The sequence below is a fragment of the Lithobates pipiens genome, unplaced genomic scaffold (genome assembly GCF_037356315.1).
Source record: "Lithobates pipiens isolate NorthernLeopardFrog02 unplaced genomic scaffold, aLitPip1_a1.2 Scaffold_22, whole genome shotgun sequence".
Classification (NCBI taxonomy): Eukaryota; Metazoa; Chordata; class Amphibia; order Anura; family Ranidae; genus Lithobates; species Lithobates pipiens.
This window is the reverse complement of record NW_027507784.1, coordinates 53,486,237-53,499,359: the sequence shown is the minus strand read 5'-3', so window position 1 is coordinate 53,499,359 and position 13,123 is coordinate 53,486,237. Positions and strand designations below refer to the sequence as shown.

Below are 13,123 nucleotides of genomic sequence, written 5' to 3'. Positions count from 1 at the left end.
GATTTACAGTATATATAAAATATGCAAAGTGAAGTGGTTGGAGGGAAGTTTCAGAATGGCAAAGATTTTTTTTATTACATTTTATGTGAGCAGACAGCAGTTCCTCTTTAAGTAAACTATATATATATATATATATATATATATATATATATATATATAATATATAATTTTTTTTTTTTTTTTTCCTTGCAAAGTAAACAGCAAGTTAGTCTTTAGTAATTCAACCCCAAAGTGTCTGCATCTCCAGCCAAAAATTGTCAAACTATCTTTAGCAAGGTTTCTACAGCATATGCTGACCGTATCTTCTAGTTTTACATCCTTATATTACATGTTGGTTTTATGTGTTGATCCGGCTGTTAGTCAGATGACAGGAATCATTCGCTATTTAAATGGCTGATCTCCCTGGCCTTGTCTAAACCTGAATGCTACATGCCCTCATTATGTGTTTTTAAAACACCCAGGCATGTCTGAGACTCCCTCCATTGTGCATGACTCTGCTCTGGCACCGCTTAAGCTGGACATACACTAATCTGATTTATTTTATTTTTTTCTTTCAATCCGCAGGCTGAATGAAAAAAAAAAAAACGGACCCGATTCTCTCATCCACACATTTGAGATGGGTGTGGGAATCCTCTCTGCTGTGTCTTTGTATCCTGATAACGGGGAGACTTCCCTGCTGTCAAAATACAATATTCAGTGCTGCAGGCTAAAGCCTGTAGCACTGATCATTCAGCTAAAATAAATCCAACAGGGTGGTTGAACAGTCAATCAACTTCTGTTCCACCACAGTCAACTATTCATGGATCAAAAATCAGCCGATGCCCCGCTAAACCAGCCAAATTTTGATCCATGTATGGCAATCTTTAGTCTGACAGTCAGATTCAGCTCCTCCTCTCCTGATTCCTTTACTTGGCTTAGAAGCAAAGGACAGAATCCGTGGAAAGTAGACAGCGAGGTGTTGAATGCTGCTTCTGGTCCTGATTTCATTGCTTGGGGAAAACTCAGGCAATATTTGATCAGTGATCACAGTGAAGGAACACAGGCTGAGGGTTAGCGGTCATGTGATGGCACACAGAAACTGCAATAAATGGCAATTTTTTTGGGTGCTTTTTATTAAAACCACTTCTGAAGGTGTTAAAACCTTCTATGTAGCATTTTGTCTATGTGATTCCCTGAATTTCCATCTACCTTAACTCTGTATTTTGTGCAGTTACCCCCAAGTTGCAGCTGTTTTTTTCCCCAACCTCCTTGCCAGTCTTGTACTCACTTCTTAGCTGTCTCTGATCCAGAAAGAAATGGCTGATGAGGTTGCACAGCCGCTTCCCAAAATCTTCTGAGCCAGTCCTGCCCATGTGATCTGCACTCTCTATTTAGTCTTCTAGGCAGAGTTTTCCTTAGTTCAGTATCTCCTTAAAGTAGAACAATGTAGAATAATTAGGAGTTTGATGCAAAAACGGGAGTCTTGTAGTTCTGTAGAAAGTCTAAAGCCCCATACACACGGACCGAATGCCGGGCCTCATCGGCCGGTTCAAAAAACAGCAGCAGACGTTTGGCCCGTGTGTGTGTGCACCAGCCGATTCAACAGAAGCTGACCATATGGCTAGCTTCTGTCGGACAAGCATGCTGGAAAGCCAGCGGCCGACCTGGCTCTCCAGTCAGAACACAACAGCTCAGTGGGGGAGATGGGACTGGAGCTGACAGACAAAACTCCTAGTGTGTGCCGGGCTGTAGGCTGGCCATATATTTATACAATTTACTTGTACGGTTTTTCCTTTTAGATTTACCAAAACCATATAATATGAGGTCAAACCTGAACACTTTCAAATTGTATACAATCAGACAGGCTCTTGCACAACATAGTTGAAGGTAAATCTAAAGGAAATTGAGCTTATATTATAACATCTGTGCAATATTAATTAGCAACAAGCTCAAAGCAGCTGCACCCTCTCAATGCAGACACATGGATTTGTAAGAGACAAATGGTATAAAGTGCACCACTCCTTTTTTTTTTTTTTTTTTTTTTTTCCCCCTCATCTACATGTGCTAGAGCCGAGAGAACCGATCGCCCATACACATACAGGTTTCGTCTTTAACTGCTTGCTTGCTGCCCACTGTCAAATGACGATGGGGCGGTGCCTCTCATTCTGGGGCGGTGGGGGCGTGCAGTGTGGCGATCACGTCCGCGCTGTGTTGCAAGGATACCGATCTCCGTAAAGAACCATGTCCGCGGCTCTTTAACTATGTGATCAATTGTGTCCGATCACAGCCGATCACATGTAAACAAGGAAGTGCCAGTAGTCGCCTCTCCTTGCCTCACACTGACAGAGTGTGTGGCAAGGAGAGCCAATCAGTCGCATCTCCACGCAGGGGGGCACCTAAGAATGTGATTACATTCTTATCAGTGCCCTGATTGATATATAGTGTCACCAATCAGTGCCCATTAGTGATGCCAGTCAGTGCTGCCCATCAGTGCCACTCAGCAATGCCCACCAGTACCGCCTATTAATGCCCATCAGTACCACCTAACAGTGCCCATAAGTGCGGCATATTAGTGCCTCCTTATCAGTGCCACCTCATCAATGCCCACCAGTTCAGCCTATCAGTGCCACCTCATCAGCGCACATCAGTGAAGGCAAAAAATTACTTGGTTACAAAATTTACTGACAGAAAAGTAAACATTCTTTCTTTTTTTTTCAAAATTTTTGGTCTTTGTTTTATTTTAATTTTTTTTGTAAAAAATAAACCCAGCAATGCCACCAAAAGAAATCTTTATTTGTGTGAAGAAAATGCTAAAAAAATTTGTTTGGGTACAGTGTAGCACGACTGCGCAATTGTCATTCAAAGTGCGACAGCGCTGAAAAATGGTTTGGGCAGGAAGTTATTTTTTTTTTTTTTAATAAAGAACTGTGAAGCAAAATAAGGGTCAATGCCCATCTGCAGACTCCCAATTGCCGGGAATGCGGCGCCCGCCATTGCCAGGAATGCACTTGCCATTGCCATCAGTGCAGCCATGGAGGGGGCAGGACGGGCTCAAAGATATCCTACAGGAGAATCTCCTGTTTACACAGCGGCTTCTTTAAGAGGAAGTCCTGCCTCCTTTGATGGACGGAACAGTCGTCCAATGGTGGAGATGGGACTTCTATTACAGAGGCTGCCGTGTAAACAGGAAATACTCCTGTGTGCATGGCACTCGTACCGCCTCCTTTCTCCGAGGCAGCCAGACTGAGCCTATTTATCTTTTGTGGCCCCGGCGCTGGGAGATCGTCGGGGGCCACAAAAGATATATATGTTTAGATAACCAGATGCCCGTTTAAAACCGGACATGCCTGCCCTAGAGAATAAAATGGCAGCTGTTGCAATAATTTCTGTCACATTGTATTTGCGCATCGCTCTTACAAGCACACTTATTTAAAATAAAACAGTAGTAAAGTTAGCCCAATTTTTTTTATATTGTGAAAGATAGTTATGCTGAGTAAATTGATACCCAACATGTTGCGCTTCAAAGTTGCACCCGCTCATGGAATGGCGACAAACTTTTACCCTTAAAAACCTCCATAGGCAACATTTAAAAAATTGTACAGGTTGCATTTTTTGAGTTACAGAGGATGTCTAGCGCTAGAATTATTCCTCTCGCTCTACCGGTTGTGTCGATACCTCACATGTGGTTTGCACACTGGTTTCATATGCGGGCGCTGCTCACGTATGCGTTCGCTTCTGTGTGCGAACTCCGTGAGACGGAGTGCGTTTTTAAATTTTTTTTTTTTTTTCTTTTTACACTGTTCTTTTATTCCTATTGCAAGGAATGTAAACATCCCTTGCAATAGAAAAAAAAAAGCACGACAGGACCTCTTAAATACGAGATCTGGGGTCAAAAAGACCACAGATCTCCTCATATTTACACTATAAAATGCATTCACAAAAAAATAAATAAAAATGTTGCTTTAAGAGCTATGGATGTTTTGACGTCGCTTCAGCCCTGCAATAGTAAAAAAACCTTGAGCATTTAGAATCACGTTAACATTAAAGCGGAGGTCCACCCTAAAGTGGACCTTGCGCTCATTGGAACCCTCCCCCCCCCCCCTCCGGCGCCACAATTGGCACCTTTCAGGGGGGAGGGGGGTGCAGATACCTGTACAGTACAGGTATCTGCACCCACTTCCGGGATGGCTCTCTGCAGAAAGGGGCGTAGATTACGCCCCTTTCCGAAAGTCCCCCCGCGACTCGCGCATGCGCAGTAGGGAACCGGGAAATGAAGCCGAAAGGCTCCACTTCCTGATTCCCATACCCAAGATGGCGGCGGCAGCACCCGAGAGACGATCGAGAGATCGGCTTCGGGTGCCGACATCGCGGGCGCGCTGGACAGGTAAGTGTCACTATTTTAAAAGTCAGCAGCTGCAGTATTTGTAGCTGCTGGCTTTAAAAAAAAAAAAAAAAAAAAAAAAGTGGACTCCGGGAAGATTCCCGCTTTAAGTAAAACTGTGGAAGTTGACATGTAACAAAAGAGACAGGAAAAAAAAACTCTAAATCAGCCTTTTTCAACTAGGGTGCCTTGAGGTTTCTTCAGGAGTGCCTTGGCAAAATGCTTAGAAAATGCCCAAAAATGTTATACAATCCATTGGATGAAACCTGCCTTTTAGTTGCACACAGGCACAGGTTTTCATTGTACTCCATTACAATCTTCTAGCTGCCAACCTTCTAACATGTCCTACATGTATTGATGTTGCTGCAATATGTAAAGATATGAGGATAATTTTGCATTTTAGAATGGGGTGCCTCAACACTGTCCATTTTGGAGGGTGCCCCCAGATTGTCCATAATTTTATAAAGGGTGCCTTGACTGAAAAAAGTTGAGAAACACTGATCTAAATAGCCAGGTGGCCAGTGATCCATTTAGAAAAAAAGTTTCCTGAATCCTTAAAGTGGAAGTTCAGCCTAAAAGTGAACTCTCTAAATTTACTTTCAGCCGCAATCTAAGACAACCCATCTAGCCCTGCAATATATACCTTTTCTGAAGCTGCTTGTGCTGCATGTAAATTTTGAGATTTTAGCTTTAGGCTGAACTTCTACTTTTAAAGTGTTTCCTGTGCTGGCTATAAAAATATAAAACGATTGATGTGAGGTGGGTACTCGGTGGAGTAGGCATTATAAGACACCTGATCATATTTGTGAGACACCCCCTCTGCTGGCGCCATTGAGCCTGCAGTTCATATGCACATACTGACTTTATAAAAGGTATAGGCACACCTCCCAGCTCCCCTCCCACCTGATGATTGAGCCCTCGGATAGGTTGAAAAGATAAGTGTTAGAATGTGGGTGCCTATGTTCCCTTGCTTGTCACGCTGGTAACATCAGGCACGCTGATATTTTTTTTATGCCGCCATTTTTTCTGGCTTTCTCCTAGGTTGAACTTGACTAGTTATTCGGTTACGTGATTTTCCCAAAGCCATCTAACTTTTAAATCCTATTCTTAGCAGGAGCGAATGATATTTATTAAAATTAAGTGATTTTTAAAAAATGAAGAAATTTTAGCTACATTGTCTTTCCAAAGTTTAATGCATGAACTTTGGCCCTCAAACCTAAAATCACAGAGAAAAACGGCGACTGTGAAGAATGAAATGTGTAAGCTGTTTGCACCAACTGGCACAAAATAGGATTGTGTCGGCTCACATCTGCTTGCCTAACTCAAAACGTTTGCTGGGCAGCTGATGTATGAAAATGACCAGCTGATGTGTGTACCTCTGATCTTTGTCTATTTCCTCGACCTTTGTGCCGGGACATCTTCAGACAAGTCAAGTTTTTTTTTTTTCTCACCTTGCACACACAATCTGACTACCGTTACAAGTTCTCAATGCGCATTTTAATGATGTCATAATGAACTTCCTTAATTCCAGCTTCTGTCATCTGTCTTTCTTGAAATGTGAGAAAATGTGTCTGAAAGGTCGCCATATGGGCTTTATACAATTGATTCTGCTGATAAATTAGCAAAATGGTAATTTTTTATTTTTTTGCTCTTGTAGCGCAAATCATATGCGTGACGTATACAGTGCAACAAATAACACTTTTCTGCCCTGTTTATAGTTAATAATTCGAACTAAAATGTAAATGGCAAACGGTGACATGTTCGGGGCATCAAATATATTTTGACATTGGATTAAATTCACAAAGAAGTTACTCAGCAGTGGCTTTGGTGCCAGTCCTCATGAACTAGCTGTGTACTCAAGGACTTTGCACAAGTCTGGGGTTATGTGTGCTCTTGTAAACGTAACCTGTTGCACAATACCCATGTCAAAAATCTGGAAATGTACCCCTAAGTCAAATACAGTAACTTCAAGCAGAGTTCCTGGATGCATCACAAATGATGCATTGCCCCAACCCCTGACTCTGTACACCTGACTCCATAAATACAAATTTGAGACTACAGCAAACACACAGCAGGGACATGTGCTGCTGTTCTGAGCATATAGTCCTTATGATTTCTTGTGGTGGCTTGTGAAGTGATGGCACCCTTTGCAGTCCAGAGGGTGTTTTCCTGGCTGTCTGGCCACAAGGGAAGGGGCTGGATAGTGCTGGTTGTGATTTGTCGTAGAAGTGCTGTGTCAGTGCCATATTCATATACTGAAACTAGAGTTCAGCTTTAACTTTTATAAGGAGGGATACATGGCTTAACACCCACTACAAAGTCTTTTAATTTTATGTATTGTGATTGGGATTCGCCAGATATAAAAGTGTACAGTCCAAGCCCAACATGTTGAGATTTGCCAAGAATATGTTGCTAGTTGCCTGAATTACCTTTTTGGCTGGTTGTAAACCTCAGTCATGGAATCTGAGCGAAGCACATATATCTGCAGTGTTTACTAATCTCTCTCCAAAGCTCAGTCGTTTCTCTCTGGTGCTTCGTTTCTGTGTTATCAGCATGAGTCTCTTCTGAGAAGTTTTTCCAACAAATTAGATACATTTTGTATCAGGGGAGTTCACTGGGTATATGTTAAGGTTTACAACCCCTTAAGAACTTAGTTGCCAGAATGCTTCACAGTAGATGTTCTGTGACAAACGTTTTCGGAAGGAGAGAAACAATGGCATCTTTTGTCTTGGTAGAAGTCATCTTCAAATTATTTCATTATTATTTTATTTAAAACTTTACAAATAATTTAACTGTGAGGTCTGAGATTACTTACAACAGAGAGAGAGAGTACTCATAGAAGTGATTTACATAGTACAGGCTGCAGTATTCATGTCATGTGGGACACTTCAAGGTGTAAGTTGAGAGACAATAAATGTGACCATCAAGAAAAGGATGAAAATATCAGAATCGCCCCTTTTATGTAACAGGTATTAACTAGGGATGATTGCTACTATTGCTAGGTATGTACAATATCTCTATTGGGTCTAGGAGACACCAAGAGAAAAAAGTTACATAGTTAGTCTGGTTGAAAAAAAAGAAACTAGTTTGTCCAGTTGATGGGTAGGATGTCACCTTGAAAATTTTAATTTTTCATGTAGTTTTGCTTTAGGGCTTATTCACACAGGAGCTTGGTCTTTTGCAGTGGAGAGCCATTTTGTTTTTTTCCCATTGCTGATTTGCATGCAGGGAACCCAAAGAAAGTAAATGGGTACGTACTGGCTGTTCACACCCGTCTGCACAGCCAACTTTTAATAGGTGCATGGACCCAGACACGCAGAGTCTTTGCATCCAGGTCCTTGCACTTGTCCCTGTTACGCTCCGCTGTGTGGGTGTGTCCATTCACTTTCTATGGGTTACCTTTATGCAGCTCAGCTGTGGGGGAAACAATGTAAACAATTGGCTCTGGTCGATGCATGGAGCTGAGTGTCCCTGTAAATGAGCCCTTAAAGAGTTCATGACAAAAAAAGTAAAGCATTTGATGAGCTACTATAAATATGCAGTAATTGTAGGCAAAACTTTTTTTTCCCCCTTTTTGGATAGAGCAAGGGTGGGTATGCCATTTCTCTTCCTGTTCTATAGCCAAAAGAGAGGAAATACTTGCAAATAAGGGAATCCCTTGGGGATCCCCAGGTCTCCAGAATTGGTGTCCCCTTTGGAAGATTTCCCCTACCATTACTTTTCTGGAGACAATCCTTCACTCTTAATGAAATGGTAAGCAGGACAAATAGAGAAGGTGACTCTCCTTAACGGGGACACAGACGGCAATAAAAAACTGACAGGGGTTCTGATCCCTCTAACCAAAACTATGATAAAATTTTTGGCCTTTAGTTATACTTGAACCTCTGTTGATGGATGTTTTTGAATGTGTAAAGGTTTTAAAGTGATTTTGAAGTCTTGTTTGTTGTTTTTAAACAACAAAATAAATGTTATGTTTGCTCTGTGCAATGGTTTTGCACAGGGCAAACTACATCCTCATCTTCCCGGGTCACTCCTGAGCACTCCTGGCCCCGTCTTCCTGCTAAGTGCCCCCACCGAAGCTTGCTATGGGGGCACCCAAGCCGAGCCGCTGCTCTGTGTGTCCATTCAGACTTTTAGCCCCAACTTGGCCCTTCCCCCTCTTGATGCTCATTGGCTCGCTGGCTGATCGACAGCAGCTGGCACCAGTGGCGCCCACTGTTTTCTTAACCAATGAGGAGGGAGAGTCCCTGACAGCCGATGCCCTCATACAAGATTGTTGGATCAAGATGGGGCTTGGGTAAGTATGAGGAGGTCTGCTGCACACACAAGGCTATATTTAATGCATAGAATGCATTAAGATGAAAAACTTTCTGCCTTCAGAAACACTTTAGGTCTATATGTATGCAGAACCCACTTGAAGCAGATGAGAAGCAGGTCAGAAGGGATTAACTGCAGATCAAATACACCTTTTTAAAGTGGACATAAACCCGATTCATGACATTTGAGCTGGGCATATATTTCTGCAGTGTTTTCTTATCACTCTTCAAAGCACTATGTCCCGTAGCTGTCTCCTGCTCAGTTCTGTTAGCCTGATAACTACCTGCACTGCCCTACCTACACTGACCTGCCTGACCCACATACACTGACATTTACATACACTGCCTGACCTACCTCAGCTCAGCCGTCAGTCGTCAGAGGATGAGCCGAGGAGAGGAGAGCGGCCCACCTGAGCACCGAGCGGGGATGTGGTGTGGCGGCCGCATTGTAATTCCTGCCTTCTGGAGCCTGCAGTGCCTATGATGGATGTCGCACATCCCACGGTTCCGGCATTAGACCAGTGGGACATCCATCATAAGCGCTACAGGCTCCAGAAGGCGGGACCTGCTATGGCACTGGGTGGCCCTCGGGATCAGACCCGTCTCTCTGCTCTGGGCTAACATTGGAGAGCTGCAGAGCTTTTCGGGGTCACTTTCGGGGCTTCAGCCACCCCTGCCCAGAATCCTGAGATAACAGACAAAAGGAGAGGGTAGGGGGTCTGATATAGTGCAGCAATGTCTTGAGTGAAAAAGGCAACCAAACGGGTAGGCTGTGCTTCCTATATGCCTTACTGAGTTTCATTGCTAATTTTGAATGGAGTGTATGTTTAGCCTTGTAAATGAAGTAATGTCACTTTAAGTTGAATTTGTGTTAGCAGTGTCATGCTCTTTGATTCAGAGTCAAAGTAAACTTGCATGGCAGTAGCCAGTAGATTTCCTCAGCCTAGTTGCCAATTATCTATCATGTTCTCCCATCTGTGAGTATGTTTTATCAGATGGGATAGTTGGGATACTTCCAGGATAGGGCATCATGGATGGCACTCGAACCCTTATCACTTGGAAAGTGAATTCCCGAGCCTGGGCCCTGTCATTAATCATAAAAATTAATAAATAAATCAAACGTGTTTTCTACAGTTTTAGAGCACAGTCATAATATATATGCAGACCTGTAAGACCTGTCAGTTGCACAAGACCATTTTCTCATCTGCTTTTGATTGGGGAAAAAATATTACTTGTCATGCTTGTTAAGCAAGTGATTTGATTATTAAAGAGAGCAAATTGTTCTGTGAACAGCTCTGTTCACAAAGAGTTTTCTAAAGCTGCCATCGTATTAGTAAAAGTAAACACACCATTCAAACATGGATAAATTTAGACTTTGCCACAAGCAATGCTCAGTGAATCCTAAATAAAGTTTGACATAACACATACTGTATCAGGCTTTTGGGAGATATCATTTCTTTTTAAAGTGTTACTAAACCCACAACCATAAAATCAGTCTCTATATGCAGTAAAGCATGCTTGTTATACTTGCTGTGGAACCTAAGGGGTTAATCCTCCGCATTGTGTAAAAAGGCTGTTTGATCTTGTATGCACAGATCCTCCTCTTCTTCCACTGACTCCAAAACATGTCCTGATAAGACAAGAGTTCCCAGAGTCAGTTTGTTTTATTTTTTTGGGAAAGTGCATGTGATCAGCACAGGGCCAATCGGTACTGCCCAGACAGAGGGTCAGGGATACTGCATCCTGGTAGGACAGCCGGTGCAGTAATAAAACTTATCCTACAGAGACTGTTAGAAGCCACAAGACTGCTATATGGTGCTGATGAGAAAAGGTATTTAGCAGTTTATATTTACTAAAATAATTGCATTTCCATGTTCTGTATACTGTGGGAGACCAGATAATAGTGAATGCAGGGTCTTGGGTTTAGTAACACTTTAAGCTGAACTACTGGGATACTGGTAATGCATAGCCGAGATACATATAAGGGAGTAGGGATGAGCTCAGGTGTGTTTGCATGGTCCACATGCAGAGCCCGCCAGGAAGTCGACGCTGCCCTTATCGCAGGCAGGGACACGTTGCCCGATCTCTGCAGCCGGGCATCAGGGCAATGTCTCACTGCCTTTGATTAGCGCAGTGCTGCACCGACTTCCTTCCTAGTAGCATGTTTGGAGCAGTGAAAGAGCTCCTTCACCGCTCCTGCCCATTGAAATCAATGTGGCAGCGCAGCTATACCGCCAGCATAGCGCTGCTATAGCAGCGCTTTGCGGTGGTTTTTAACCCTTTTTCGGCTGCTAGCGGAGTTTAAAACCATCCTGCTAGTGGCCAAATAGTGGCACTAAAACTGCTGTAAAGCCAGGTTACCGCCGCCCCAGTGTAAAAAGGGCATTAAGGTATGAGTGGGACCTCCTTTGAACCAATGCAGTTTTTTATTTTGTTTCTTTATGTTAAATCCTAGCGAAGTCATGCCAAATGAATGTAGTATTTTGTAGCGGCTAACGTTTGGTTTCCATTATAAAAAAAAAATTACTAAATAAAAAAAAATTTTGAGCTAAAAAAAAAATAAAATAAAAAAATAAAAGATCAAGATTGGTCTGTTCAGCTCTGAGGATCTCTACATGTATGTAAAATAATGATATTTGGTATAATAAAAGTTTGACAGGTAGTTCTTCCTTTTTCCATATTATGTTTATTGATAAACATCCTAGTACAGAGACCATTTGTCAGATATAGTTACACACAGCAAAGGTGACAAGGTACTATGAATGTGAGAATCTGCAATACAGTATCAGCATGTGTTATCAACCAGATAGTACATGTGTCAAATGGCATTAAGGCCCGGATCACACTGGTGCAACATGGGATCCGACTTGTGAGAGCACGAGTTGCATGACATGTCACATTCAATGTTTCCTTATGAGCGTCGTCTTTAACTGATCGGACACAAGTGGCTCCAATTTTAGAAAAGGTTCCTGCACTACTTTGGTCCCACTTTAATACGGCTTCAATGCCATAGTGTTAAGTCAGACTGAAGGTACAGGATAAAGTTGGATCGGAACTCGTGCAACTTTCATGTCGGAACATTGTGAACCTGGGCTTTAGAGGGACATGTGCCCAAAAATATATAACCAAACAAACCATAACACGGTAAAGCAAATCCAATAAGTGTTGTGTTTACGGAACGGTTGTGCCACCCTAATAGAGTAAGCAGGGGCCAGGGGAAAATGCTTGGTGGAAGTCCGCTGAAGAGTAGGATGGGAAAGACTAAGGGGATGAAGGGGATAAGGTCCAAGGGTAGGGATAAGTATGATAGGGTGGTGTGATGGGAGGATAAGGGGGATTTCCCAGGCAGTACAAGCCAACTTACTGCTCAGCTGTTTGGAAGAAGATGCAAATCTTGGAGGTGGAACTATGGTTTAGGCCTGAGGTATATCCATTCAGGATTCATTGGCTAGTAATTGACAATGTGGAGACCCATGTTTTTATGTGTATATTTGGGCCATGCCTGGTCACTGATATTCTCATTCATATGCTATAGTGAAACTCTACATAGGTTTGTCATTTACTAACATTTAGGCCTCATGTACACTGGTGCTGGTAAACGGACGTTCAGAGGCAGTTGAATGCTTTTTTTTTTTTTTTTTTTTTTTTTTTTTTCAGCTGCCCCTGAACTCATCCAATGTTATCTTATGTGTACATGTACACAGGTTTATTTAATGTCATTTTTAGGCAATTGCGCTTAGCTTTTCTTTGAAGGCAAAAAATAAAAATAAATGGTTCAGACGCGGCTAAATGCGATACTGGCGTTTAGAAGTGTTTTTAAAGGTGCGCCCCCCCCCCTTTATTTATTTATTTATTTATTTATTTATTTTTTTCATTTCAAAACTCAACCACTTGAGCCCCGGAAGGATTTACCCCCTTCCTGACCAGAGCACTTTTTACAATTTGGCACTGCGTCGCTTTAACTGGTAATTGCGCGGTCATGTAATCTGTATCCAAATTAAATTTTCGTCTTTTTTTATTTATTTTTTTCCAACAAATAGAGCTTTCTTTATATGGTATTTAATTGCCACTGTGATTTTCTTTTTTTTTCTTCTTCTTTTTTTTTTTTTTTGTGATTATAAAGGAAAGACCAAAAATTTGGGAAAAAAATCTTTTCTACTTTTTGTTGTTAAAAAAAAAAATCCAATAAAATAAATTTTAGTCATACATTTAGGCCAAAATTTATTCAGCCACATGTCTTTGGTAAAAAGAAATGTCAATACGCATATTATTATTATTATTATTATTATTATTATTATTTTTATTGGTTTGTGCAAAAGTTAGTGTCTACAAACTTGGGTACATTTTCTGGAATGTACGCAGCTTAATGGCTAGTTTATGGCTGCCTATCGCTTTTTCTTGAGTGACCCAATTTTGGAAAGTAGACACCCCAAGGAAATTGCTGAGA

At 41.9% G+C, this 13,123-nt stretch overlaps 1 protein-coding gene across 2 annotated transcripts in view; it reads left to right on the top strand.

Annotated features, from left to right (window-relative positions):
* Positions 1-13,123, top strand: part of PSMD14 (proteasome 26S subunit, non-ATPase 14) — a 144,122-nt gene that overhangs the window by 18,926 nt on the left and 112,073 nt on the right. The gene's annotated exons all lie outside the window — the stretch shown is intronic.